The sequence below is a fragment of the Podarcis erhardii genome (genome assembly GCF_964252035.2).
Source record: "Podarcis erhardii genome assembly, chromosome: 3".
NCBI lineage: Eukaryota > Metazoa > Chordata > Lepidosauria > Squamata > Lacertidae > Podarcis > Podarcis erhardii.
The window spans coordinates 102,241,738-102,268,571 of NC_138507.1; the positions used below are offsets into that span (position 1 = coordinate 102,241,738).

The following is a 26,834-nucleotide window of genomic DNA, read 5'->3' on the forward strand; positions in this document are numbered from 1 at the left end:
AACTGGAGAAGGCTGAGCTAAGAAGTGATCATCTCTAGATATTCTAGTTCATGTTTCCCTTTGGCTTGACGTTTTGGTTCCACCATAAGCCAAGGACTATAAAATAGCAACTCAGTATTAGACAAACTACCTAGAGACTGAAGCCCTGCACTCTAAACCTTACCCACCGGATGTTGTGTAATTTCAACATTTTGTTCTGCTTCGACGTAAAAGTTTCCAAAGAGGTAGCTTTACGAATCCGCTGCAGGAGAAAGCACCGCAACGCCTCGTGACAGCTTAAAGACGAACACATTTAAAAGTTACTGTAAAATGTAAATATTAAGTTTAATGGGAAAAGTAGAACAGGACAACAGAACCACAGCCCACTCAGCCTTCAGTAAGTGGACCATTCTTAACCAGTCCTCATACTTGACCAATGAGAGTATAAGGTGCACCTTGGATGCCTTGAAGTTCACTGAGCAAGTGTCTGGGACCCAAAGACATACAGGAACCACTGAGCCCTTGTGTTTAGCATTTGTGAAGTGATCAGACTTTGCTATCTGAAGCCCATTGAGAGCACCAAGATTAAACCAGCTTATTTCTTTGAGGTGCATCGGTGTATTATCAATGAAGAGAAGCTCTTGTGTAAGCCAAGCCAAGTTAAGCTGCAGGCTTCCCAGCTGTAGTGCATCCATTATATTCCTCTTTCGCTGCCTTCCCTTCAAAGACTCCAAGGAAACAAAAAAAGCTGAATACTTAAATACTTTTTCAACAGTCCGGTGCCTTCTTATTTCTTTTTATTTGTTGTTACTTTGCAAAAGCCACTTCCAGACTCCCCACGGAGAAGTCCTCAGTCAAGGGAAAGCAGACTGCTATTTATATGTTCAGAATGCCATTAGGCCCAGCCCAAAGCAGGGCAGGGGGGCTGAATGGCCCCCCTTTTCTGTTTTAGGAAAGCAGCCAAGGGTGGAAGGATATGGAATTTGGACAGCAATCCATTTGGCCTTTCAGAATAGTTGCTTACACTTGGCAAATGTCAAAGCATCATACAATAGCAAGCCTTTTTCTTCTCTAGATAAACCCATTTATCCAAATAAATGGGAAGGCATTTAACACAGGGGTGAACAGTGTCTACGGGCCACTTCACACATTACAGTGCAACAAACTGAGGTTTGCTATCCCGTGTAAACTCAACAGGGAGCCACTATCAGTCATAGAATCAAAGAGTTGGAAGGGACCCTGAGGATCATCTAGTCCAACCCCCTACAATGCAGGAATATGCAGCTGTCCCTTACAGGGATCGAACCTGCAACCGTAGTGTTATCAGCACCACATTCATCTTGTCCCCCTATTGCATCAGTGGCTCTCATGCCTGCTTTTTCACAAACTACTTGAACATAGGAACACGTTGGCTAAGTGAGGATTTGAACCCTAGTCTCCCACCTCCTAGTCCAACATTCTGGCCACTACGCTACATTGGCTGTCAAGATACAAGTGGTGGCAGGTTGCCCCATTCCCCCTGGTGGGGCTCCAATGCCTCTCTCCAGCTTCTCAACCCCACTGCAGTGAGCCACACTGGAGGCTGTTCCTATCAGTATTTTAATAATTTGTTGGAAGCCGCCCAGGGTGTCTGGGGAGACCCAACCAGATGGGCGAGGTATAAATAACATTATTATTATTATTATTATTATTATTATTATTATTATTATTATTTCTTCTGTGGCTGCCCTTATTGCAATACGAACGTGAGAAGCCCAAGGACAAGGAGTCATATAGCCTGTTCGATAATCTGAGCTTGGTCAAAACAGCTTTGATCTCCATCATCATAAATAAACCAAGCATAGAACCGAGCCCAAATATTCTCAACGCTTCCTCAACCTTTCCATGGACCACCTGACTGGGCCTAGCGGGTCACCAGTGGATGACAGACCACTGTGCCCGCATGATACATGGCACAAATGCAAATGTAATGTGTGAAATGCTTTTCGAGAAAAGCAGCAAGAGAGCAAGCTAACCAAAGCTTTTATTACTTGTTTATTTTCTATGGAGGTTTATCCGATGAGCTAATGTTTGGCTACTAGTGCTTGTGTAATTGCATCCTGGTCCCACCTTGTTACATAAAATAGATCACGGTTTCTAGCTGTTCTGTTCATTCCCTCACATAAAACATGCTCTAGTAATTCATCGTGGTTTAACAATCAGTTGCTCTTCCCTTGGAACTTTGGGAATTTGTAGCTCTGAAAGGGGAATAGTAGTTGTCCCTTAAGCACTCTTAGTACCCTTGACAATTCTTTGGAGGATGCCATTATTATTTAATGTGGTGTCATAGTGCTTTACATACATAGATATACACCATACATTTAAAGCACATCCAGCACACATTGAAAGCACATGACTTCTCCCAAAGAACCATGAGAGGTGTAACTTTCCCCTCAAGGAGTTAAAATTTCCAGCATCATTAACCAATTACAGTTCCCAGGATTCTTTGGGGAAAGTTATGTGCATTGAATGTGCTTTGAATGTATCGTGTGTGCCCATTTTGTTCTCTGCTCAGTTTGATGGCACGGAGTTCCCAGTCGTGTGGAAGATTATTGTCCAAACTGAACATGGTTATTATCCCCCTTCAGACATTCGGCACGCAGCTTGAGAGAGGAGCTGTCATGCACGAGGAACACCTGAAGAGGGCTACACTTGATGCAGAAAGCACCAAATTTAAAGCAGCGTCTTTTCCTATCTCAAATGTCACTCACTGTAGTGCCAGGTAACACCAGAGAAGATCTACCCTTCTGACAAATGGCTGGAATGATCGTGGGTCACTTAACAGGGCTGAAATGAATTTATTTATTATTACATTTATAGGGAGTCCAAGGTCACATATATGGTTTTCCTCCTCCCCATTTTTATAGGCACAACAAACCTGTGAGATAGGTTAGGATGAAAGGCTACAGCGGTTAAAATGTTGACAGGAAGTTCCTTGAAGAACGAGCACACAGCTAGGGAGAGGTTGGGTCCAGGGACACCTAGAAAACCTCACAGCTTAAAAAGCAGTTTAAAAAACAATGTGGCCTTGGCCTCTATAAAAATAGAAGTGTTCAAGGGATACACATATCACAAAGCAGTTGATAACATGCTGTGGGAACATATACCGAGGGAGCCACAGATGGCCTTGGCTCCCTCATACATGTCCAGTGTTAAGTTGTGGGCGAACATATCAGACGACACAGCGATTCTTCCAAGCAGCTCTTTATTTGTAAGCTGGAACAGAACTAACTGAGGAGCTCAGTCAGCCTTCTTATATAGAGCTTCAGAACAATGTAACTGTTGCCATTTTCTAAAACTATCCAATCACTGAACGTCACTTTTTGATCCTTCATTTGCATACAAACTATCCAATCACTGAAAGTCACTTTTCGATCCTTCATTTGCATAACTATCTACAGTATCCCCCTGCTGGCCCAGGGTGAGAACTTCAGTACATAACATCCAGTGTGTTTGTAGACGTGCAGACCTCTCCTTATCTATATAGAGGGATAAAGAGGACTCCTGAGTGTATGCATGAATTATTATTATTTGGCTGCCCTATACCCGCAGGTCTCTGAGCAGTTCACAAGATAAAATCACAATATAAAAACACAAAATACATAATCAAAATAAAAGCAAAAGCAACCCAAGGCTGCATTCATGCAGTACGTTTAAAGCACTGTGATACCACTTTAAACAGTTACGGCTTCCCCCCCAAAATTATGGGCATTGGCTAAGGATGCTCCTGCTCCCCCCACAGAGCTGCAATCCCCAGGGGAAGATGGACTGGCTGTGGTTGTTAAACCACTCTGTGAGGGGTGTATGGGTCTCCCGACAACTCTCAGCACCCTTTACAAACTACAGCTCCCAGAATTCTTTGGGGGAAGCCGTGACTGTTTAAAGTGGGATCATGGCACTTTAAATATATGTCGTGAATATGGCCTCAACCATCACGCTGTTCACTTTCACCTCTGGCCCTGCTCACCATTGCACGTGGCCCCCAGAAGGCTCCCTATGAGGGGCAGCAGCTCTCAGGATGGAGAAGGTTCCCACGCTCTGCTGTAAGGCTTTGATTCTGTGCACATTTACTCGAGAGTATGGACCGCTGAACTCAGCGGGACTGACTTCCAGCTAAACACACTGCAAGCAAATTGTTCATAGGATGTCCACATGCTCGTTTGTTTGCTTAATTTGTATACTGCCCTTCATCTATAGATACAGTATAAAAGCACATAATCCACAATAAAAAAGAAGAGTTTATTATTAAATAAATAAACCCATATATTATCAAATAAATAAGTAAACCCATATATTACTAAATAAATAAGCTGATATCCCACCCTTCCACCCGAAGGCATCCAGGGCAGCAAGCACCAAAATGATAAAGCAATTTAAAATAAAATAAAAACGTTTAAAAACAGTCGCATCACATGCCCTCACAGCTAATGATTTCAAGCCATCAAATGCCTTGCTGAACAGGATTGTCTTTAAGTCAACTCCTGAGTCTTAATAATGAGAAAGTCTGATGTGCCTAACCAGGGAGGGCATCCCACAAATGGGGACCCCATCACTGAGGAGGCCCCGTCATGGGTCACCACCAACCAGGGCTGGTGCAGTATACAAACAGGCCCAACCCAGTGAATAAGAGGGGAAAGTTTGCGACTAGGTTTGTTTTCATAGAATTAAAGCAGCTGTGTTTTGTTCAGCTCTGACTCCTGTACCATAATCCAATTTGAACAGGTAACCTTTGGATTGTTCAGAATACTTATTATTGGCCTCTGCCCCTGTGCCCCAGTTGACCGCACCCATAATCCTCATACAGCTCAAAGGTAATTCTGTGCATTCTTATGCTTTTTATTACTTCCTGTACACCAGTGTAATTACTCCTTTCAGGATGACATGCACAGGAATATCTTTCACTCATTCACAATTATCCTGGTAGCAAATGCTAAGGACTTCTTTCTGAAGATGCAGCAATTTGATTTTGCATCTGTCTTTCCGTAAGGTCCTGGGTCTGGTTACAAAAATATAATTATGCAATCAAACACAAAGCATTTTTGTGATCATATATATATAGGCATTTGATTGATATATGACGTAATACCGTTTAATACATGAGAGCCTTAGACTAGGACTTGGGAAACCAAGGTTCAAATCGCCACTCAGCCAGGAAGCTTACTGCCTTGAGGCTCACTGCCTCTCAGCCAAACCTAACTCAGAGGGTTGTTGTGGAGATAAAATGTATGCCACCTTGAGTGCCTTGGATAGAAAGGTGAGATATAAATGCAATAAATAGCAGGTGGCGCTGTGGGTTAAACCACAGAGCCTAGGAGTTGCTGATCAGAAGGTTGGCGGTTCGAATCTCCGCGACGGGGTGAGCTCCCGTTGCTCGGTCCCTGCTCCTGCCAACCTAGCAGTTTGAAAGCACGTCAAGGTGCAAGTAGATAAATAGGTACTGCTCCGGCGGGAAGGTAAACAGCATTTCTGTGCACTGCTCTGGTTCGCCAGAAGCGGCTTAGTCATGCTGGCCACATGACCCGGAAGCTGTACGCCGGCTCCCTTGGCCAGTAGAGCGAGATGAGCACCGCAACCCCAGAGTCGGTCATGACTGGACCTAATGGTAAGGGGTCCCTTTACCTTTACTAAGTGTGTGTGTGTGTGTGTGTGTGTGTGTGTGTGTGAGAGAGAGAGAATGAATCCTGCATGGTGTAATGGTTAGAGGGTTGGACTACAACTCAGAAGACTCAGGGTTCAAATCCCCACTCAGGCATGAAGCTCACTGGGTGACCTTCTGTCTCTCAGCCTTGCCTACCTCACAGGGTTGTTGTGAGTACAAAAATTGAGGAGTATCGGGGGAGGCAAGTAAATTGCTATGTGGTTCTGTGGCAAAAGGTTGGATATCAAGGTAATAACATAGCAATCTACCCGTTCTCCAGGCACAGAGGTCTGCAGCAAATCAGGGTTGCACGTCATGAAATGAAACCATTTCCACAACTCATGCAGGAAAGAGATTTATATCAAGGTGGAAACCTTTAATGTAACTCTCCTAACAGTGCCAAGAGTGCTTGGGGTTCTCCGCCTGCCCACCCGTACAACCACAGACAGCCCAGGCCTACAGGAAATGAATATTAAGATGACCAGCATAATACAAGTCATTTGCCAGGGTGGTCCATAATCCCGGCTTCCTGTGGGCAGCTGAAGCTTCAAACAGAGCCCCACACCCCGTGCCCAGTTGCAGCGTAAAGATTTCACACACATGTCATTTCAGCATGTCGTGTTGTTTATTTTAATATATTTTGCTCGAGCAAAACACCTCTTTTACAAGAGTGCCCTGACAGCAGTATAAAATGAATGCCTCTCTTGGGGAACAACGGTTTCTTTAGATCTTGCTTTCAAGTAATATATTTTCTGCAACATGGGCCCCCTATACACAATGGAATAGCACTGGTGCAACTGAACACCACCAGTGAGTTTCTTTTCTTTTTAAAAAATAATGCTTTAAACATCAGTATAGCAATGAGGAAAAGGTATTATTCGGTGAGTTAATGCAACACCAATCACAAAGAGCAAGGATGGGGTATCTGTGTGTCCCCCAAATGTTATCAGACTCCAACTCCCATCAGTCCCAGCCAGCATGGCCAATGATCAAGGATGATGGGAGCTGGACCCCAACATTTTGCATACGGGTAGCCAACGTGGTGCTATCCAGATGTTGCTGATCCATGTTGGCTGATGGGAGTTGGAGTCCAATGACATGTGGAAAGCAATATGTTAGCTACCACGGATTTAGGGGGGGGGCACAGATTTCCCACCCTGGTGTTGGATCATAAATACAAGGCACAGTGCAATGCAGAAGCCAGTTATGTTCTTCCTCATGTCTACTTCCATAGGAAGATGAGAAGAAGGTTCAATGATGGGCAGTACGAGAGAGACTGAGGAAGTGGAGATGCCCTCTAGAAGATATTGAGCAATTATCACCACTTCCACCAGCAGATCACATTCTGGAGACCACATGTATTTCCAGAGAAGCCTACTAGCTCTGTACACTGGGATAACAACCTCAATATTAGTCCTAAATATTAGATATAGATGCCTTTTGTTTCAAAAAAAGAGAAGTGCCTGTTTATCTTGTGTGGCCATACAATATTCTAATTCTTTTTGAGATTTAGGAATGGTGGAGACCATGAAGGGGGACAAAATTCAGAGGAAGGTTTAGTGCAGGGATAGACAATGTGGTGTTTTGAAGGAGCGTTTCACCCCCATCATCCAGCCCGGACACTGAGGTCCAGCTCTGAGGGCCTTCTCATTGTTCCATCACTGCGAGAAGTGAGGTTACAGGGAACCAGGCAGAGGGCCTTCTCGGTAGTGGCGCCCACCCTGTGGAATGCCCTCCCATCAGATGTCAACAAAATAAACAACCATCTGACATTTAGAAGACATCTGAAGGCAGCCCTGCTTGGAAAGTTTTTAATGTTTGATGTTTTACCGTGTTTTTAATATTCTGTTGGGAGCCGCCCAGAGTGGCTGGGGAAACCCAGCCAGATGGGCAGGGTATAAATAATAACTTATTATTATTATAAATTATTATTATTCTCCAAATGTTGTGGACTGCAACTCCCTAAGCCCCAGCCAATTTGGGCGGTGGACAAGGATGGTGGGAGTTGTAGTCTGAAACATCTGGCGAGCGCCACCTTGGCTATTCCTGGTTTACTGTAACATATAGTTTAGTCTTGAGCATATGGATGCGAGGATATGGGTACCCTGTGTGAATAGGTGGCCTACAACTATAATATCTGAGGAGGTAAAGGATGCCTTCAAGATTCTATAGCTTGTCAGTGGTTACTGCTTTGGGACATCATTTTCAAACTCTGCCTGAGGATAGATACAGAAGACACTGCCTAACACGGAGCCAGGCCACTGGTCTTGCACTGAGGGGCAGTGGGGATTCAGACAGAGGGTCTCTCCCACCGCTACCTGGAGATGGTGGGGACTGAATCTAGGAGCAAAGCAGATGTTCTGCCGCTGATGAGCTACAGATTTCGAAAAAGCCAAACTGTGACTTTGTCTCTCATGCCTGCGAATCATTAATTCAGCTTTAGGCTGGTCAGAATTGTGCCAGGGCTTCAGAAGGAGTAAACACTGAAAAGAGAAAAACACCAGACAGCCCCAATTAGATAAATCCCTGAAGCAAAGAAGGAGGGGAGGAAGGTCATTGTTTTCTCTTGTTGCTGGCACAATGCATCACAGTGTGGAGCTAAAATTGCTATTTTGATGCATTCGGTTGTGACTATGCTGGATTTCCTAGGCTCGGAGCACTGATTGCTTTGCATTTTTAAATAAACTTCCCACAATAGCTGTCTTCTCGCCTCCCCCACCCCCTTCCCTTCGCCCCTTTTCCCCAATGAAACCCTAGAGCACCCCTGACATTCAAGTCTGCCAAAGGTCAGCATGAAAAAGAAGAACTGGGCCGGCATTATCATTCATAATCTGGGGCAGCAGCGGCTGCTCGCCTCAAAAGGGGCACCCCCCTCAAAGGGAAGCATGTTGGCATGCTTGCGGAGCGCCAGTTAAGGGCCTCCCCGCTGCCTGAGCCCTGCAGCTCTTCAGCGACAGATATTCCGAAACGTATTCTCCGAAAACATTGCAGTGTCGGTTACAACTTGCCATGCCAGGCGGACAAAACAAACACAACAGGTGTGAGCTGTGAAAGCAAAGGGCATGGCCGGCAGAATACAAGTGCATCCTGGCAGAAGGAAGCTGCGGTTTGCCCAGCTCAGGGGGAAGGGATGGCTGTGCAGATGTTGGCCCCACTCAGCATGGTCAATGGTCAGGGATTATGGGAGCTGTAACCCAACAACATTACATTCCTTTCCTTTTTATTATTTTTTTAAATGTATTTTTATTATAGATTTTCTTGATTTACAAAAGTATGTGCAGTGGCTCTCTCTCATATTTCCCCCCCCCCATGTAACATTTTTACAAATCAGTTTTATTTGTTGAGACATTAGGAAGAAAAGTGGGGAAGGGAGGTGGGATCGGGTGACGATGTTTCTATTTTAATTAATATATGTGGGGTTTTGTGTCAGCGTCACTTGTGCAGGTTCTCTGCTGTTCACTTGTGTTTCTTTGGTGGTTAGAGAGGTTGGGGTTGGCCTAGGGTGTGGTTGTTCATTTGTGGTTGGCTGTGGTGGTCTTTGTTTTCATGTGTAAGTGGGGGTGGGTGGGTGTTTTGGATCAGGTTAGCCATATTGATTCGTATGTTGTTGGTGTATTTTTGTCGTCGTCTTGTTGGGCTGTGTGTGAGATAAAGGGGAGCCATACCAGGGTGAAGGCGTCTTCTTCTATTTGTCCCCGTGTCAGTTTCAGTTTATTGGTTAATTTTTCTAGTAAGGCTGTTTCCCATACTATTTGGTACCATTGGTCCATGCTTACTCCTGACTGGTCTCTCCAGTGTCTGGTTATGATGTTTCTGGCTGCTGAAAGTAGGTGGGTTATGAGTTCTTTGTGTTGTGAGTGGGCATTATTGTCTTGGAAGATGTTTAGTAAGGCCAATTCAGGGCTGATTTCTAATACTTGCTTGGTTATTTTACATATTTCTCGTATGGTTGTTTTATTTTGGGGCACTCAGATGGGTAGGGGAAGAAGAAGAAGAAGAAGAAGAAGAAGAAGAAGAAGAAGAAGAAGAAGGAGGAGGAGGAGGAGGAGGAGGAGGAGGAGGAGGAGGGGGGGCAGGGAAAATAGATGTATTTTACCACATTTCTCACATTTTACCAGCAGCAGCAACAACAACAATTTATACCCCATTCATCTGGCTGGGTTTCCCCAGCCACTCTGGGCGGTTCACAACAGAATATTAAAAACATGATAAAACATCAAATATTAAAAACTTCAGATATCTTCTAGAAGTCAGATAGTTGACTTTTAGTTGATCCCCCTATCTTCTCACTGTTCTCAGAACGGTTTAACAATCAGCTCCTCTTCCCAGGGAGCTCTGAGAATTGTAGATATGTGAAGAGTATAAGGTCTCCTAAAAACATGCAGCACTTTTTTAAAAAACAAACAAACTACAGTTCCCAAGACTTTTGGGGCGAAGTTGTGATTGTTTGAAATGGTACAATAGTGCTTAAATGTATGGTTCAATAATACCATTTTTTTATTGTTGGTACAGATAGGACCACTGTACCTGAAACTTTACCTTCCATCATAAACTTCACACTAATCATGACAGAACATCTTTCAGGTTTACTCACCTACAAAGGTTAGGAAAGTGGTTCTTTGAGTGATGGCCTTTCCTGTGGTTGTTTTCTGGTTTTGGAGTTTCTTCTTTTTACTCACCTCTTAAGGCACCCAGCAAAGAATTATGTTCAAACCAGCCACCAAAAGCTCAGGTTGCAGTTGTGATCTCGTTTACACCCGTCCACTTACTCAGATTGGCTTCTTTGAGTTTGGCTTTTGGACTGCCATAAATATTTTCCCGCCTTTTTATTTGCTTTAGGGGTTTTCTTTTGTGCCAGTATGCCTCTTTATCATGGGTAGGCAAACTAAGGCCTGGGGGCCGGATCCGGCCCAATCGCCCTCTAAAACCGGCCCATGGACGGTCTGGGAATCAGCGTGTTTTTACATGAGTAGAATGTGTCCTTTTATTTAAAATGCATCTCCAGCTTATTTGTGGGGCATAGGAATTCGTTCATTGTTTTTTTCAAATTATAGTCTGGCCCCCCACAAGGTCTGAGGGACAGTGGACCGGCCCCCTGCTGAAAAAGTTTGCTGACCCCTGCTCTTTATCATACAGTGGTACCTCGGGTTAAGAACTTAATTCGTTCTGGAGGTCCATTCTTAACCTGAAACTGTTCTTAACCTGAGGTACCACTTTAGCTAATGGGGCCTCTCACTGCTGCCATGCCGCCGCCGCACGATTTCTGTTCTCATCCTGAAGCAAAGTTCTTAACCCAAAGTACTATTTCTGGGTTAGCGGAGTCTGTAACCTGAAGCGTCTGTAACCCGAAGCGTTTGTAACCCGAGGTACCACTGTATTTGCTGCTTTATTTCATTCTTGACACCTTTGATGTTTTTTAGGAACATCAGTTAAGCTGCCATGAACACCACAGACATATATATATATATATCTGGTGGAAAGGTCACACACAACTTTGTACAAAAAAAAGTAAATAAATACCCTCGTGGCACTCTTCCATCTCTGCATGATTCAAGGTTACTTCTTGAGTAATTTGTACCCAGGTGAGCTATAGGAACAGGGCCGTCTTAAGCATATCCAGCGCCATGGTGCAAAGCTCCCTCTGGCGCTCCCCACCCCTGTTTCCCAGAGTTTTTTTAGGGAGGACGGCACTGCCAGCGGGGCTGGAGGAGGCGGGCAGCGACTGGAGGGCGGCTCCTCCCACGGGGAAGGGGCAGAGGCTGGACGCGGCGCCTCCCAGCTCAGCTGGCCGCTTCATGCCACAGTGGCCATGGCAGACGGAGGCTCCAGATGCAGCACTGCTTCGGCGTGGCATGGCGGAGGCGGGCGAGGGTGGCGAGCTGATGCTGGGAGCCTCCGCCTCTTCCCTGGCGCCCTCCAGAACTTGGCGCCCTTGCGCCCCGTGCCACTAGCCTCAATGGGTAAGACGCCCCTGCATACGAACAGGGGTGAACTTGCTGCTGTAGAGGTTTAGTTGCCTCATGGACATGTACTTTTATTTTGCTCAACTGCACCATTTCAGATATTGGTCGTCCCCTGACGACAACCCTTTCCCGGAATCTGCAGCTCCCTCCCACTTGGCCTCTCCAGGCAGCAGGAGTGAATGGTCAGTGGCGGTTGGCAGCAAATGCAAGCCGCCCGCCATTTTGCTTTTCTAGTGCATTGAGAAAACAGGAGAAATGGGCAAGAGCATAGGCTGAATCAGGGCCAGGCCAGCTGTTAGGGAAGATGAGGCCACTGTCTCAGATGGCAGAAGCCTCTCAAGTAGCACATCCCTGGCTGCTCAGCCCCGCCATCCACACCAATTTTGGCCCAGATCACCATCTGCAGCGATGGCGGTGGCGCTTCTCACAGCAGGGCATGTAGCAACGGCAGAGCAGGTGGTGGGCAGAAGGAGGTGGTGGGCAGAAGGAGGTGGTAGGTAGTGGTGGGAGCGGTGGTAGTGGCAGGGCAAAAAGGCACTTCCCATTTGTTCTTAAGTGGCAAAAGAGGATTTGACCACCCCAAATACTCAGCAGGCCTCAGCAGGGTGACTGCCCTGAATGCAGACTTTAATTTAGGAAAAATATAGGAATTTGCCTTGAACCAAGTCAGATCGCTAGTCCATCTAGCTCAGTATGATCTTTTTCAGCTTCTGCCTTCTGGAAGAAAGTATAGGGTTATAAAGGCCAGGACTAGCCACCTGAGAAACAGTTTCTACGCAAATGCAATTCTGGTTCTAAACGCAGCATAAGGGGTCACTATAGTATAGTGTATTTTAAAATGGGGTTTCAGAGTTTTTAGGGGGTTTTGAATGTTTTATGTAGTTTTTATGTAGTTTTATGTAGTTTTTCAATTTCATTGTTCTGCATGGTACAATGACAATAAAGATATCGTATATATCGTATTGCTGACACTGGCTGGCAGTGGCTCTCCACAGTTTCAGAGGCTACGGTGTTTGGCAGCCCTACCTGGAGATACCAGGGATTGATCCTGCAATCTTTTGCATGCAAAGCAGATGCTGAACCACTGAGCTATCGCTGTTCCCCTTCAATTTAGGAACTGCAGGATTGAAATAATAATAATAATAATAATAATAATAATAATAATAATAATAATGGCAGCTGCCCCATATTTAAAGCAAAAAACATCATGTGCATACAGAACTAGGAAGATAGATCTAATGCTTAGCGGTAAGAATAGAATCCCCTTTTAACATTCTCCATGAAGGCCTGCTAAATCCTGCTGAGCCTCCAGCTCTACTGAAGGCCTACATCAAGCCCTTGCTAAAGTCAACAAAGACTTGTTTGTTTCAGTTTTATTAGCTGCCTTTATTTCTGTGGTGTAATGTGATTAAAGAACATAAACTTTGTTGGAGGAGAGAAGAAAAATATGTTGGAAACATAGTGCAGTTTGAGGAAGAAGCAACATGCATAAACATGTTTTTGATCAGTTATGCAAATAAGTCCAGAGAAGTTGCTAACCCTCAACAATGTTTGTGCAGTCATACCTCGAGTTGCGAACGTGATCTGTGCGGGAGGCATGTTCGCAACCCGCAGTGTTCACAACCCACAACGCCATGTCTGTGCACACGCAGGACACGATTCGGCGCTTCTGCGCATGCGCCAAAACCCGGAAGTAACCCATTCCGGGTTTGGTGTGGTCCGTAACCCAAAAATGTGTAACCCACAGCGTTCGCAACCCGAGGTATGACTGTATTTGTATTTTGCATTTTTTAGCCTTTAAAAAAAAAATTCCTGCCTGGTCGCCTACAGTAGTTCTTACTCGCCACAGGTGACCAAAGTGGGCGTGCATAAACTTAGCTTCTAAGTCATAGAATTGTAGAGTTGGGACCCTGAGGGTCATCTAGTTCAACCCCGTACAATGCAGAAATCTCAGCTAAAGCATCAATGACAGATAGTCATCCAACCTCTGCTTAAAAACCTCCACTGAAGCCCACCACCTCCCGCGGGAGACCATTCCACTGTCAAACAGCACTTACTGTCAGAAAGTTCTTCCTGGTGTTTAGTTCTGCCCGGACACTGCGGTCCAGCACCGAGGGCCTTCTGGCAGTTCCCTCACTGCGAGAAGCCAAGTTACACCAGATGTCAAAGAGAACAACAACTACCAGACTTTTAGAAGACATCTGAAGGCAGCCCTGTTTAGGGAAGCTTTTAATGTTTGACGGACTACTGTATTTTAATATTTTGTTGGAAGCCGCCCAACAAACAGATGGGTGGGGTATAAATAAATTATTATTATTATTATTATTATTATTATTATTATTATTATAGTTGGAATCTCCTTTTTTGTAAGTTGATGCCATCAGTTTGCATTGTTGGATAGAGCAAATTGCAGTTGGTCAACATAGTAGTAAAAGGATGGTATAGAAATATTGAAAATAACTAAACAAATATTTTGAATTCCTTCTTTATTCATGGCAGTGAATTCACCTTGGTCCCATCTGCCAATATTTGGAAGGAAATGGTGGTGAATCTTCCCAGAGCTTGTGGTCATCATGATCCATGACGCAAAACACACCCATATATCATGCAGATATACACATAATCAAAGCGCATAGGATAACGATTCCTTAAGAACAGCCCTAAGCACCTCACTATGAAATGTAATTAGTCAAGTTACATATTTAATTCCTCTTATTCTCATTGCACGCCTTCCATTACCTTCTTCTTTGCATCTTACATTATTCTTTTGTTATTGTCATTGAAGTGTGCTGCTTGGTCATTTAAGGACTTAAAGTAGCCACCCCCACACTGCTGTCCTCCAGCTGTTTTGGACTGGCGTCATAGGCCCAGGACTGGGAAGGCTGATTTAAACTTGTTGTTGTTGTTTAGTTGTTTAGTCGTGTCCGACTCTTTGTGACCCCATGAACTAGAGCACACCAGGCACTCCTGTCTTCCACTGCCTCCCGCAGTTTGGTCAAACTCATGTTAGTAGCTTCGAGAACACTGTCCTACCATCTCATCCTCTGTCGTCCCCTTCTCCTTGTGCCCTCAGTGATTTAAACTAGCAACAGCAAAAATGCTCCTAAAGCACAAGGTACTGTTTTTTTAATTCACAGATTACCACTTTCACAATAGATTGCAAGCATGACCAACAGCATTCCTCAGGGTCGGCTCAAGACATTTTGGCACCTGAGGTGAACCACAAAATGGCTTCCACCACCAGCAGGGAAGAAAGAATGAGTGAAGATCTACATCAGGAAAAAGGTGGAAATAAAGATCAACATTGGGAACAAGGAGGGAAGGAGGAATCAAATCATCATTACTTGATGACTGAAGGGGGACTTTGGTAATATGGTGCCCTAAGTGAGGACAAAATTTGGTGCCCCCTCCTCAATATTTCTTATTTCCACAGTCATTTCTTTTGGTTGTTTTTTAATGGATCTTCTCAGTAGGTACCATGATGACGATGGTGATGATGATTTTGCACCCTCCCAGCTCAGTGTCCTGTATCAGGGAACCACCTGCACCACCCTAAATCCGGCACTGGCATGAATCTGGCCTAGGTGAGGTACTCTTGCTTCCTGGCAGAGCACATCCTGAAGTTTCTACAGTCGTACCTTGGTTTTCGAACAGCTTAATCCTTGTATATTTTGGCTTCAGAACACCACAAACCTGGAAGTGAGTGTTCCGGTTTGTGAACTATTTTTGGAAGCTGAACGTCCGACAGGGCTTCCGTGGCTTCCGATTGGCTGCCAGAGCTTCTTGCAGCCAATTAGAAGCCACGCGTTGGTTTCCAAATGTTTTGGAAGTTGAGCAGACTTCTGGAGTGGATTCCGTTTGACTTCCAAGGTACGACTGTATTTCAATTACTTATAATGAAATTGTATTATTAATAATACTTTTCATCACCATTATCCCAATGCCATGTCATGGTTCACTTTTCTTCATCGGTAACTGCTCTGGCCTTCAAAAAGGCTGCAATTTGACAGAATCGAATTCACAAAGAAAGCACTGTGAGAAAAAACTCATCCAGAGCAAACCTACCATCAGTGCAGACCCTAAAACAGTCTGGTAACAAAAGCGGAATCCAACATGCAGGCCAAATTGATAGGCAGAAAACACTACCCAGACCTCTTAACCACAAGCTGCTGATACCAGACTTGATGCCTGGAGTTTACAACGGTCAAGGGAGCCATGTGTTGCGCACTGACACAGTTGCTGCTCTTAATTCTTCTGGCACACAGTCCCCAAAGGACACATATAGCCTGTAACCAAGAAAGTGTTTAGTGTCTAGTTAGGGCTGAAAACTGATAGGCACATACAACGTTGGGTGCCAGCCATTTGCTTCTTGGGAACGAAGGAATGATAAATTTGGGAACTACTAAGTGGAAGATATCTGCTACGGCTGTGTACACACCATACATTTAAAGCATACAGGCACCTTAAAGAATCCTGGGAACTATAGTTCACACCCCCACCCCCACAGAGCTGCATTTCCCAGCACCCTTAACAAACTACGGTTCGCAGGATCCTTTTTTTTTTAAATGATATTTATTAAAGTTTTAAATAACACATATAAACACAAAAGACAATAAAAACATAAACAAACAAACAAAACAAATCAAAAACAAGTATAAATTCAAACCATAATTTCTAATCCTAATTTCACCGACCTCCTCACACCTCCCCCTTCTGTATTCTAATCTCATTTATCTTATCAGCAAATCCATCCCCACATTTCCCATAGTTTTTATTAATTCTATTCTTTTTCCTTAAATCAATTCCCCTGCAAACCACTAATTTTTAAACCCATATCATTTTAGCCTTCATTAATTTGGTTCGCAGGATCCTTTGGGGAGGGGAGATGAGCTTTAGATTTTGGTGTGTACACAGCCTTCATGTCTCAAGTTTGTGCTGGTCGGAGGTATGAAAAGACAAGTCCTTGCTTCCAACTCATGGATAATATTTCCCTCATTGACAGGACCTGTCCATACTGTCAGTTGGCATGAAGTAAAGAGGTGAAGCGGGCAGGCTTGTTATTTTCTGTGACATGAAGGAACAGAAGGGAGACCAGGACTCTGCTGGGTAAGGGGAAACATGGTGGCATGAGAAGAAATGTACAACAAAGCATGTTTCCAAAAACGAACTTGATTCTGTAGGAGTTTTAAAATGCTTAGTTTAAAATGCCAGCCATTGAGATCTATTAGGTGGCTGGGCATGTGGGAAAGGGCCTCTTAAGCAGTGGCCCCTGTGCTTGTGGAATTCCCTCCCTGGGGTGGTCCATATGGCCACTACTCTACTGTGACATTCATTTTATCCTACAGCGGCTATGTTGTGGCCGTTTTGATGTTTATTAACGGGGCTCAGTACAACAAGGTGACAGAAGCGTCTTGTTTAATCAAAATTTGGAGCTAAGCCCTTGTGCTTAGCTAGACTGGTGACTGGGAGTGGCCGCCGAGACCATATAACACTAGTCCTGAAAGACCTACATTGGCTCCCAGTACATTTCCGAGCACAATTCAAGGTGTTGGTGCTGATCTTTAAAGCCCTAAATGGCCTCGGCCCAGTATACCTGAAGGAGCGTTTTCATCCCCATAGTTCAGCCTGGACACTGAGGTCCAGCGCTGAGGGCCTTCTGGCGGTTCCCTCACTGCAAGAAGTAAAGGTACAGGTAACCAGGCAGAGGGCCTTCTCTGTAGTGGAGCCCGCCCTCCCACCAGATGTCAATGAAATAAACAACTATCTGACTTTTAGAAGACATCTGAAAACAGCCCTGTTCGGGGAAGTTTTTAATGTTTTATCATGTTTTTAATGTTCCGTTAGGGACGTGGGTGGCGCTGTGGGTTAAACCACAGAGCCTAGGACTTGCTGATCAAGTCCCCGCTATGGGTCCCCTTGCTGATCTCACCCCTCACCCCTGCTATGGGGTGAGCTCCCGTTACTTAGTCCCTGCTCCTGCCAACCTAGCAGTTCAAAAGCACATCAAAGTGCAAGTAGATAAATAGGTGGGAAGGTAAACGGCGTTTCCGTGCGCTGCTCTGGTTCACCAGAAGCGGCTTAGTCATGCTGGCCAGTCAAGCTGTACGCCAGCTGCCTCAGCCAATAAAGCTAGATGAGCAACCCCAGAGTCGGTCACGACTGGACCTAATGGTCAGGTGTCCCTTTACCTTAATGTTCCGTTGGGAGCCACCCAGAGTAGCTGGGCGGGGTATAAATGATAAATTATGGGTGGGGTATAAATTAATATTATTATAAAATTATTGTTGTAATAATCTTCCTCTTGGAGTATTTCCAGGTGGCATTTTGTTGTGGAATTGGTGCTGATCCAGCCCAGAAGTTGTTTTGCAATGTCCACACGATGTCATCATCATCCAAAGCTACCTTGCAGACTCCCGCCCTAGTACAGACCAAGTTTATCGATCACAATAGTTTTCCTGCATTCAGTTACATGGATCCAACCCTGATTGACTGATTGGCCCAAGCTTGTGGAACACCCTCCTGAGGAGATTAGACTGATATTAGACATGTATCTTCTTTGCTGAACTTCATGCACATGACTAAGGGCTCACCCACCTTTTGCTTGTCTCGTGCCTTGAAAACACAGGACTGAGAGGTTTCCCACTTCGGCATGGGTCCCAATGGTTTTCTGTTTGCTACTTCCCCCAGGGGAAACCCGTTCTTTAACTCTTAATCAGAGCAAATGCCAACCCACCCCAATTCAGCAGTAAATCACAGGTTTCCTAGGGGTGGGGCAGAAGACCCTTCTGTAGCCCTGTTTTCCAGGAGCAATCCCAGATTTACATAAGCCATTTCTGATTTGATCCCAGAACATCTTGTTTTTTTTCCTTAGGAAGGCCCTAATTTTCATCAGAGAAATGTTGGAGGGTGTGGAATAGGCTGTCCCCATTTTCATCTGAGGTTGGAGGGGGCGCCTCTAATTTCCAGCAGAGGAATGTTGGAGGGTATGGAATTGGCAGGACAAGCAGAAGTGGAGACGAGCCGTAGGACTTTCTCGTTCCAACATTTTAAGGTAGCATTCGGTTTTATGATAAATGTTATACAGTGGTACCTTGGTTTAAGAACAGTCTGGTTTAAGAACAGTTTGGTTAAAAACAACACAAGACCACTGCAATTATGGCGGCAAGAATACTTGTAGCAAGAAGCTGGAAAAGTGAAGCAACACTAACAATAACAGATTGGCCGACACTTAAAGGTAAAGGTAAAGGGACCCCTGACCATTAGGTCCAGTTGTGGCCGACTCTGGGGTTGCAGCACTCATCTCGCTCTATAGGCCGAGGGAGCCAGCATACAGCTTCCGGGTCATGTGGCCAGCAGAGCAGCGCACGGAAACGCTGTTTACCTTCCCGCTGGAGCGGTACCTATTTATCTACTTGCACTTTGATGTGCTTTTGAACTGCTAGGTTGGCAGGAGCAGGGACCGAGCAATGGGAGCTCACCCTGTCGTGGGGATTTCGAACCGCCAACCTTCTGATCGGCAAGTCCTAGGCTCTGTGGTTTAACCCAAAGCGCCACCCACGTCCCTGGCAGACACTTATGATAGAGTATTTCCAACTGGCAAAGCTGACGGGAAAAGTCAGGGGAGTTTTAAACTAAAAAACATGGAGAATGGAAAATATTTAAGGAATATATAAGATTATATTGCAAAAATGACACCATCTTAGCAGAATTGGAATACTTGAGAATAATAGATAAATGATATAAACATTATAGTGGAATATATGAAAAAAGATATAAAACAAAACTGTGCGATATTACCATGACAACAGAAAAAGTATAACGAGAAAGATTGGAAGTTTTTTGCAAAAAAAAATTATTTGATAGATATAATGTCGTATAAATCTTTGGTCTTTTTTTCTTTTCATCATTTTTTTGTCTTTGTTTCAAAATTTTCTTTTCTTTTCTTTTCTTTTTGTATTTATCTCTGAAATACTTACCTTCATTGTATGTTCATACCTTTGTATCTTTGTATTTTAAACCAATAAAGATTTACTAGTGGGACTTCCGGGTCGGCGCCATCGCTGAATGGCGGACTCCCTCCGAGCTCCGGAGGGAGCCTGCACGGCAGGGGCTGGGTCCTACCGCACCGGCGATGCGGGGACCCTTAAAAACCACGGCCACGGGGGCCGTGGACATGGAGACTCGGCTGACACCGTTAGCGCCCTCCCGACTCGTGAAGGAGCCTTTTTAAAGGCTACGGATCGGGTGCCGGGGAGAAGCGTGGTGTTTTGAGTCCTCTGCTATCCCTGCCGTGCGAAGCCGCATGCCATTCGGCGGAGAGCGCTGGCTTTTTCCTTTGAAAATTCGGACCTAAAAGAACAACCCGTAAGTAATTGGAACTTGGACTAAAAAGAGGGACAAAAACTTTAAAAATTTCGGCGCGAGCGGGGGAGGCGCAAAAAAGGAAGTCAGCCACCCCCTCCATTGTAGAAGGGTCAAAGCAAAGGATCTGATAACTAAGATCGGAGTAACATCATTTTGGCAAGTTTTTAACCTCACGAGTGAAGAATATGAGATTGAGCTGGAGGAGGAAAGTAGAATTCGGACTTAAAAACAACCCCCCCTGGAACCCCGGGAGCGATCGATGACGGAGTTTGGAGAGGAGAAAGGCAAGTTTTGACAGCTGTCAAAGAGCTGTCAAAGCGGAAAATAAGATAGAGACTATGTTACAAGGACTTTGCTGGTTATATTTGTTATAAATTGGATACAAATTGTTTTAAATAAGGATTATAAAGTTACTAGGGCTAATGGACGCGATCTGGAAGAGAACTCAGTTTTTGCAATCCACCTAGAGGAGCCGAGGGATATTACAAGTGGTTTTAGCTGGAAATTGGAACAGAACTGTTTATCTCCTGGGAAACTGCAGAAATGGAACATTATTATGACTACAGAGGCCACTACACCGAAGAAGACAATGGAATCATCTGTTGTGGAATGAAAGGAACTTGACGTAATGTTTTGTTTCTGAATAACAAGCCTCTGTAAAGGAACTAACTTTTGGAATTAGGACATTTGTGCAGGAAAACAGGGACAGAAAGAAATAGAAAGAGGAGTGTGATCAATAAGAACAACAAAATAACAAGAATTGGACCAAGTCAAAAGTGGGGACGTTTGGGACATCCAGATTTGACAAGTTTAAGGATTATAATTTGGAGTTTTTCACTCCTGGATATAAAAATCTGGATGGAAAAAATGGGCCTTTCTTTGAGACAGAATCCTTCCATGATTGGACATTCGAAATTAAAGAGGACTGGCAAAGGACTATGACTTAGAGAGACGTGGAAATATCGGACATTGAGGAACATTGGGAACGCAACCGGGAAAAGGGGGGGTGGGAAATGTGGAATCCAAAGGGCGTAAACTATGTTTTATTTAGGCTATATACATCTACATGGTATTTTAAAGTGGGGAACTCGTGGTGGGAATAAGCCGATTTTAGGGGAATGGAAAATAATGTTTTTTTTTTAAAAAAAAAAATTGGGTTAAGGATAACAAGTCTGAATTGAGGAGAAGAACTTGTTGAGATCATTTGAGAGATTTGGAATACAAGGGGGGGAGGGAAGGGGAAGTCCTGAAAGGATGTAATTGGAAAAAGATTTGAAGTTGGATGTTTTATTAATTTGTAATTAATTGGAAAACTTTAATAAATATTATTCAAAAAAAATAATAATAAACCAATAAAGATTTACCCCCCAAAAAGGAACAATTTGCTTTACAAACTCCGCAAAACTGGAAATTGTGTCTTGGTTTGAGAACTTTACCTCGGTCTAAGAACGGAATCCGTACGGTGGAAGGGCACTGGCTGCAGGAGGCCTCATTAGGGAAAGCGTGCCTCAGTTTAAGAACAGTTTTAGTTTAAGAATGGACTTCCAGAATGGATTAAGTTCGTAAACTGAGGTACCACCTTGCGTTGTTTTTCTGTGGATTGCTTTTATGCACATTGCTTGGAAATGCAAATGATTAAGCAGGATATAGAGGCCTTAAACAAACAAACAAACAAACAAACAGGCACCACTCTGTTTATTTCAAGATGCAAGCCTATGAATGCCACATTTCACTAGAATCCGTACAATATCCTATGCTTCCCAATCGTTGTATTTCTAAAGCAATTGGCATATAGTGAGTGGAGCAGTTTATAAGGTAATGATGGACGGCTGTTTCCTCATGTAAACAAATGGCCCTATCTTCATCTTTGCCTCCCAGGGAATCAATTCACAGGTGGTTTGGCAGGTTGAAGCATCCTTAAAGGTAAGGTGGGGAAAAAATATATATCTCTGCGTAAACTGGAAGCTTGTTGAAACTTTATACGACATTGTCTTTGCAACCAGATGTAATGCCAAAGTCCCTGTATGGTTGTTCTCAAGCCATAATAACAATTCTGGTAACAAGCAACTGGCTGCTTCACAATCCTATTATCAGAGAACTGGAACTGGAGCCACAATGTTCAAATTAATCAATGGCATCATCATCTCCTTGGAATTAATAGAGGGTTTTAGGGAACGGGGGGGGGGGGGGGGGGCAGAATTACTTAGAAAGAGATTTCCCCTTCTGAGAGCAAAATGCTACAGACTTTTGTTGCTTGAGACTATTGCCACTGTCTGTTGTTTCACTGCTGAAAACTTCTGTAGACCAGTCAATAGAAGAACCATAGTTGGAGTGAATGTTTCTGCTTCATTATATCCTAGTCAGTTTCCAGTCTGGCATCCTGTTTGTGTACTTAGTACTGCAATCTTGCTCTGAGCCCTTCAGGTGGGATAGACCAGCACTCTGATCAGGGCAACAATGCATGTCTAAAAAGGTAAAGGTAAAGGTACCCCTGACCATTAGGTCCAGTCGTGGCCGACTCTGGGGTTGCGGCGCTCATCTCGCTTTATTGGCTGAGGGAGCCGGCGTACAGCTTCCGGGTCATGTGGCCAGCATGACTAAGCCATTTCTGGCAAACCAGAGCAGCGCACGGAAACGCCGTTTACCTTCCCACTGGAGTGGTACCTATTTATCCACTTGCACTTTGACGTGCTTTTGAACTGCTAGGTTGGCAGGAGCAGGGACCGAGCAACGGGAGCTCATGCCATCGCGGGGATTTGAACCACCAACCTTCTGATCGGCAAGTCCTAGGCTCTGTGGTTTAACCCACAGCGCCACCCGCGTCCCTCAGCAGTAAACTCCATCCAGTTCAGTGGGGCTTACTCTGAGTTAAGCATGCAGGATGACTACGCAAACACTGTAAATACAAGCCTTGGGGATGTTTCTAATTTCATAAAATAGGGTTAATATGTAGGAACCAAAGATCAGGGGCACATGCAAGTCCTGCAAATTCTTGTTAATTCTGTTTCTCATCAGATGCGAAGCTAACAGATGAAAGATTTTTTTAAAAAAAATGTGTTTACAAACACTTGGTCAGATTTGATTAAACCACAGTGCCGAGACTAAACAAAAAGCAATCTGTAACGCAGACCCATGTCACGGAGATATCCTTGAAGCATTGCCTATTTGGAGTGGACAGCACATGAAGCTTACCATTCACTACCATTGATCCCATTAGTTTAATGCCCGTATAACTATGTGACCAAGTGTATGCAAAGAATGGCTATAGGGCTGGAGGGCGAGGTTGACTGGGATCCCCATGCGAAATAAGTCCAAGAGCCAGACTGATGTAGTGCATACTGGTTGGACCTGGGTTCAAATTCCTGTTCAGTCCTGGAGCTCATTGGGTGACGTCCTTGGGCTACTCCTAACCTGCCTCACCAGATTGTTGTGAAGATACAGTAAACCCTGTTGCCACGAGCTTTAGGTGATAGACTGAGGAATACCTATGCCTTGTGAAATAGCTGCATGAAACACAGTCCAGACTAGAATTACGGTATGCATGTTCTGTGATACTGTGCATGTAGTTAAATGCTCTCTTGTGAACATGTAAATAAAATAAAGGCAATTTTAATTCAGTAAGTTTTATACATAGGGGTTTCATTGCACTTCACTCTGTTTGATTGTGGCCATTGCATTTACCATTATTACCTATCTGAAAAGTAACACTTCTCTTTAAGCTACAATATCATAATTGTTGGGGGAAATAAACAAAAGAAATGTTCACATTACACTATGCATGTGCTTTGATGTTTTTCTAGTCTTTTAAATAATATTTTATACTTTAGCAGAGCCGCTTGCAAAATTTGGCAGGAAAAACGCCAAGGGCCATGTGAATTCAAGGAATTGTAGTTTTGGAAGGTACCCCAACCAATGGCCATCTAGTCCAAGCCTGAAATGGAATCAGTTTCTGTTTCGGAGGGGGTGAAATGGAACTGGAATGAATTCCTTTTTGCAATGAACTTTCCAAGCACTGGGTCCACAAGATGGAGGATGTCAACCGTTGATGGAGACATTCACTCCTTTCCAGAAGCAAATCTGTATTATTATTATTATTATTATTATTATTATTATTATTATTATTATTATTCCCCTTTCCCCCCAGATGGGACTCAATGCAGCTTACAGATAAAAATAAGAACTGCCAAAAACAATCATTAAAAAGCAATTAAAAGTTGATAGAATTAAAACTATTAGCATCTATAAAATCTATTAAAACCACACCAGTAATTCCAATAGAAACAGCACACCACCAGCCCTTTCGATTGAAAGCAGTCAGTTCCCCAAAGCCTTTCTGTTAAGTTGTGGGTTGATATAGCAGACGACACAGCGATTTCTCCAAGTAGCTCTTTATTTCGTAAGCTGGAATAGAACTGACTGCAAACAGCTCAGCCGGCCTGCTTTTATAGGCAGCCGGCTGTCAACATTGTAACAACAACAGCCCAGAGTTCCCGCCTAAAATAACTGACGTGGACCTGAGGGAAAACTATCTACAGACCTGAGTGAAAACTATATACAGTATCCCCCTGCTGGCCCAGGGTGAAACTTCACTACATAACACTTTCGGAACACGAAAGTCTTCGCCTGCCGGTGGAAGGGCAGCAAACGGGGGAGCCAGTCTAGTTTTTCCAGGGAGGAAGTTCTAAAGTCTAAGAGAGCAATCACCGAAAGGTCTGCACAGATATGAAAGCAGCACCTTCCCTCATCTTGCAAAAGTGGACATGTGATTTAGCTCTGCCTCTCAAGGAGGGGATGCTATTTGACAAAAATCTGTTTCTCTGGGAGGTCAGCCCATGAAAGAGCTTCAACAATTCAGGAAACTGATCTTTCACTCTGTGAGCTTCCTCGGGCATTCTGGCTGTTTAGTTAGCTTGAGTGAGTGCTGCCTGGAAAAAATATTCCTTTTATGACGTTTGTGGTTGCAAAAGAGTTGCACAGACGTTGGTACATATCAAAGCATTGTTTTATAGCAGCCATTCAGGATCTCACTTTATGTTTGTAGGGGGCGGGTTAGTTATTATTGTCTTGCGGTTAAGCTTATGTGGGTTTAGATTTGACTTGACTTTAGAATCTATGTGTAGATATGGGAATGAAAAATGTCAATGTATAGTGAAAACTGCCCTGTTTACTCATACCTTCCCAACCAGGCTAAGATGCAAACAACGTCATGATGAGCAAAGGGGTCTGAACAGTATTTGAATTTGAATTTCTATGGTTACTCACCTTGGGGCCCTTCAAACAAGGTGCAAAAGAATTTCAGTTAATAATATAAAATGAGAACTACTTGGAAGTCCATGCCCATTCATCTGGAAACCCTTTGCCTTAGAAGACTACATCATCTTTGCTGGTCATGGTTGCTACGTGGAAAAGCAGATGCACTCAGTACCTGTTGAATGGCACTCATCTTACGCAGGCCTGCACAATATTTTACCCGCCAAACTGAATGCAGACCGTCATCCATGTATAAGATTGCACCCCAGAATGCTAAATCAAGAAGACCTCCGGACCGGTTTGTTGAGCTTTCATGCTGATTTGTTTGCAGGGAGATTATATGACATTGATATTTACAGTGGTACCTCGGGTTAAGTACTTAATTCATTCCGGAGGTCTGTTATTAACCTGAAACTGTTCTTAACCTGAAGCACCACTTTAGCTAATGGGGCCTACCACTGCCGCCGCACTGCCAGAGCACAATTTCTGTTCTCATCCTGAAGCAAAGTTCTTAATCCAAGGTACTATTTCTGGGTTACCAGAGTCTGTAACCTAAAGCGTATGTAACCTGAAGTGAATGTAACCCGAGGTACCACTGTGTTCTGATTTGTCTGTGGGGCAGTTAGATGATGCTGCATCAAGCCAGGTGTTATCCCACATTTTCCAGTCTATTTTCTCATCGCTTTCCTTATTGCAAAAGGTCCCGTCTTCTGGGCTAGTGCTAAACTTCCCAGTCAATTATATTTGCATCTCCTGAAATTGCTGGTATGAGATTGAATCCCATGCCACTAAACAGTGACATTCTGAAAATATCCCCAGACTCAGATGAACAGGTAAGGTAGTGCTGGAAGTTGACTAAATTCCACCACAGGCAAAATCTACCCCCCCCCCCCAGCTTGCCTGGAAGGAAAAAAACAAAAGCGTTTTTGTGGCAATGGGTTTATTGCTGATCTTTCCCCTTTTTGTTCTTCCACTTCCAAGTCTCCCACGTGCAAACACTCGCAGCTGTCTGAGGGGAGGTTTTAGTATGGCCTCATTATTGCAGGCTGGCTGCATCACACATAATACCTTTATGAGGTTTCCAACACACACACACACACCCTTTTTATTGCTGCTACAAAGCTATAACCAGATGACGCAGCTTTTTGTCACCTAATGTGCTGTCAAACTACTCTTCAAAGCTTCCAAGCCGCACCAAACTCTCCAATATTGTCCTGGCTCCCGCCCAGACCACGATGACCGAGGCTCTTCCTTGAGAGTAAGGAAGGGATTTTTATTGAGGCAGAGAAGAGCTATAGGCTCAACAGCAGATAATGTACTGCAACAGCTGCTACGGTCAGGCTAAATGACAGGAAAGGTGAGCCTAACTGGATTGGGAGCAGCGGTCCACGTTTAAGGAGTCCCTGATCAGGGCATGGAGTTCAGAACTGCATGGATAGTTCAATTGGTTAGAGCGTGGTGCTGATAATGCCAAGGTTGCAAGTTTGATCAACTGCATATTATTGCAGGAGTTGGACTGGATGATCCTCAGGGTCCCTTCCAACTCTACATTTCTATGATTCTATGGAAGCAATGGAGTTGTCCCATTGAGTGGTCATGTC

The 26,834-nt window shown here is 44.2% G+C and overlaps 1 long non-coding RNA gene across 3 annotated transcripts; it reads left to right on the forward strand.

The window, feature by feature from the left end:
* The first annotated feature begins 14,760 nt into the window (after positions 1–14,760).
* LOC309338090 lies at positions 14,761–24,061 on the forward strand. Of its 3 annotated transcripts, none has more exons than XR_014154690.1 (5): positions 14,761–14,904; positions 15,090–15,203; positions 16,622–16,725; positions 18,491–18,670; positions 21,862–24,061. It is a non-coding gene; the product is annotated as an uncharacterized lncRNA (long non-coding RNA). The 3 variants fall into 3 exon arrangements; XR_014154691.1 differs by having other exon boundaries at positions 15,136–15,203; XR_014154692.1 differs by lacking the exon at positions 14,761–14,904 and having other exon boundaries at positions 14,913–15,203.
* The last annotated feature ends 2,773 nt before the right edge of the window (positions 24,062–26,834 follow it).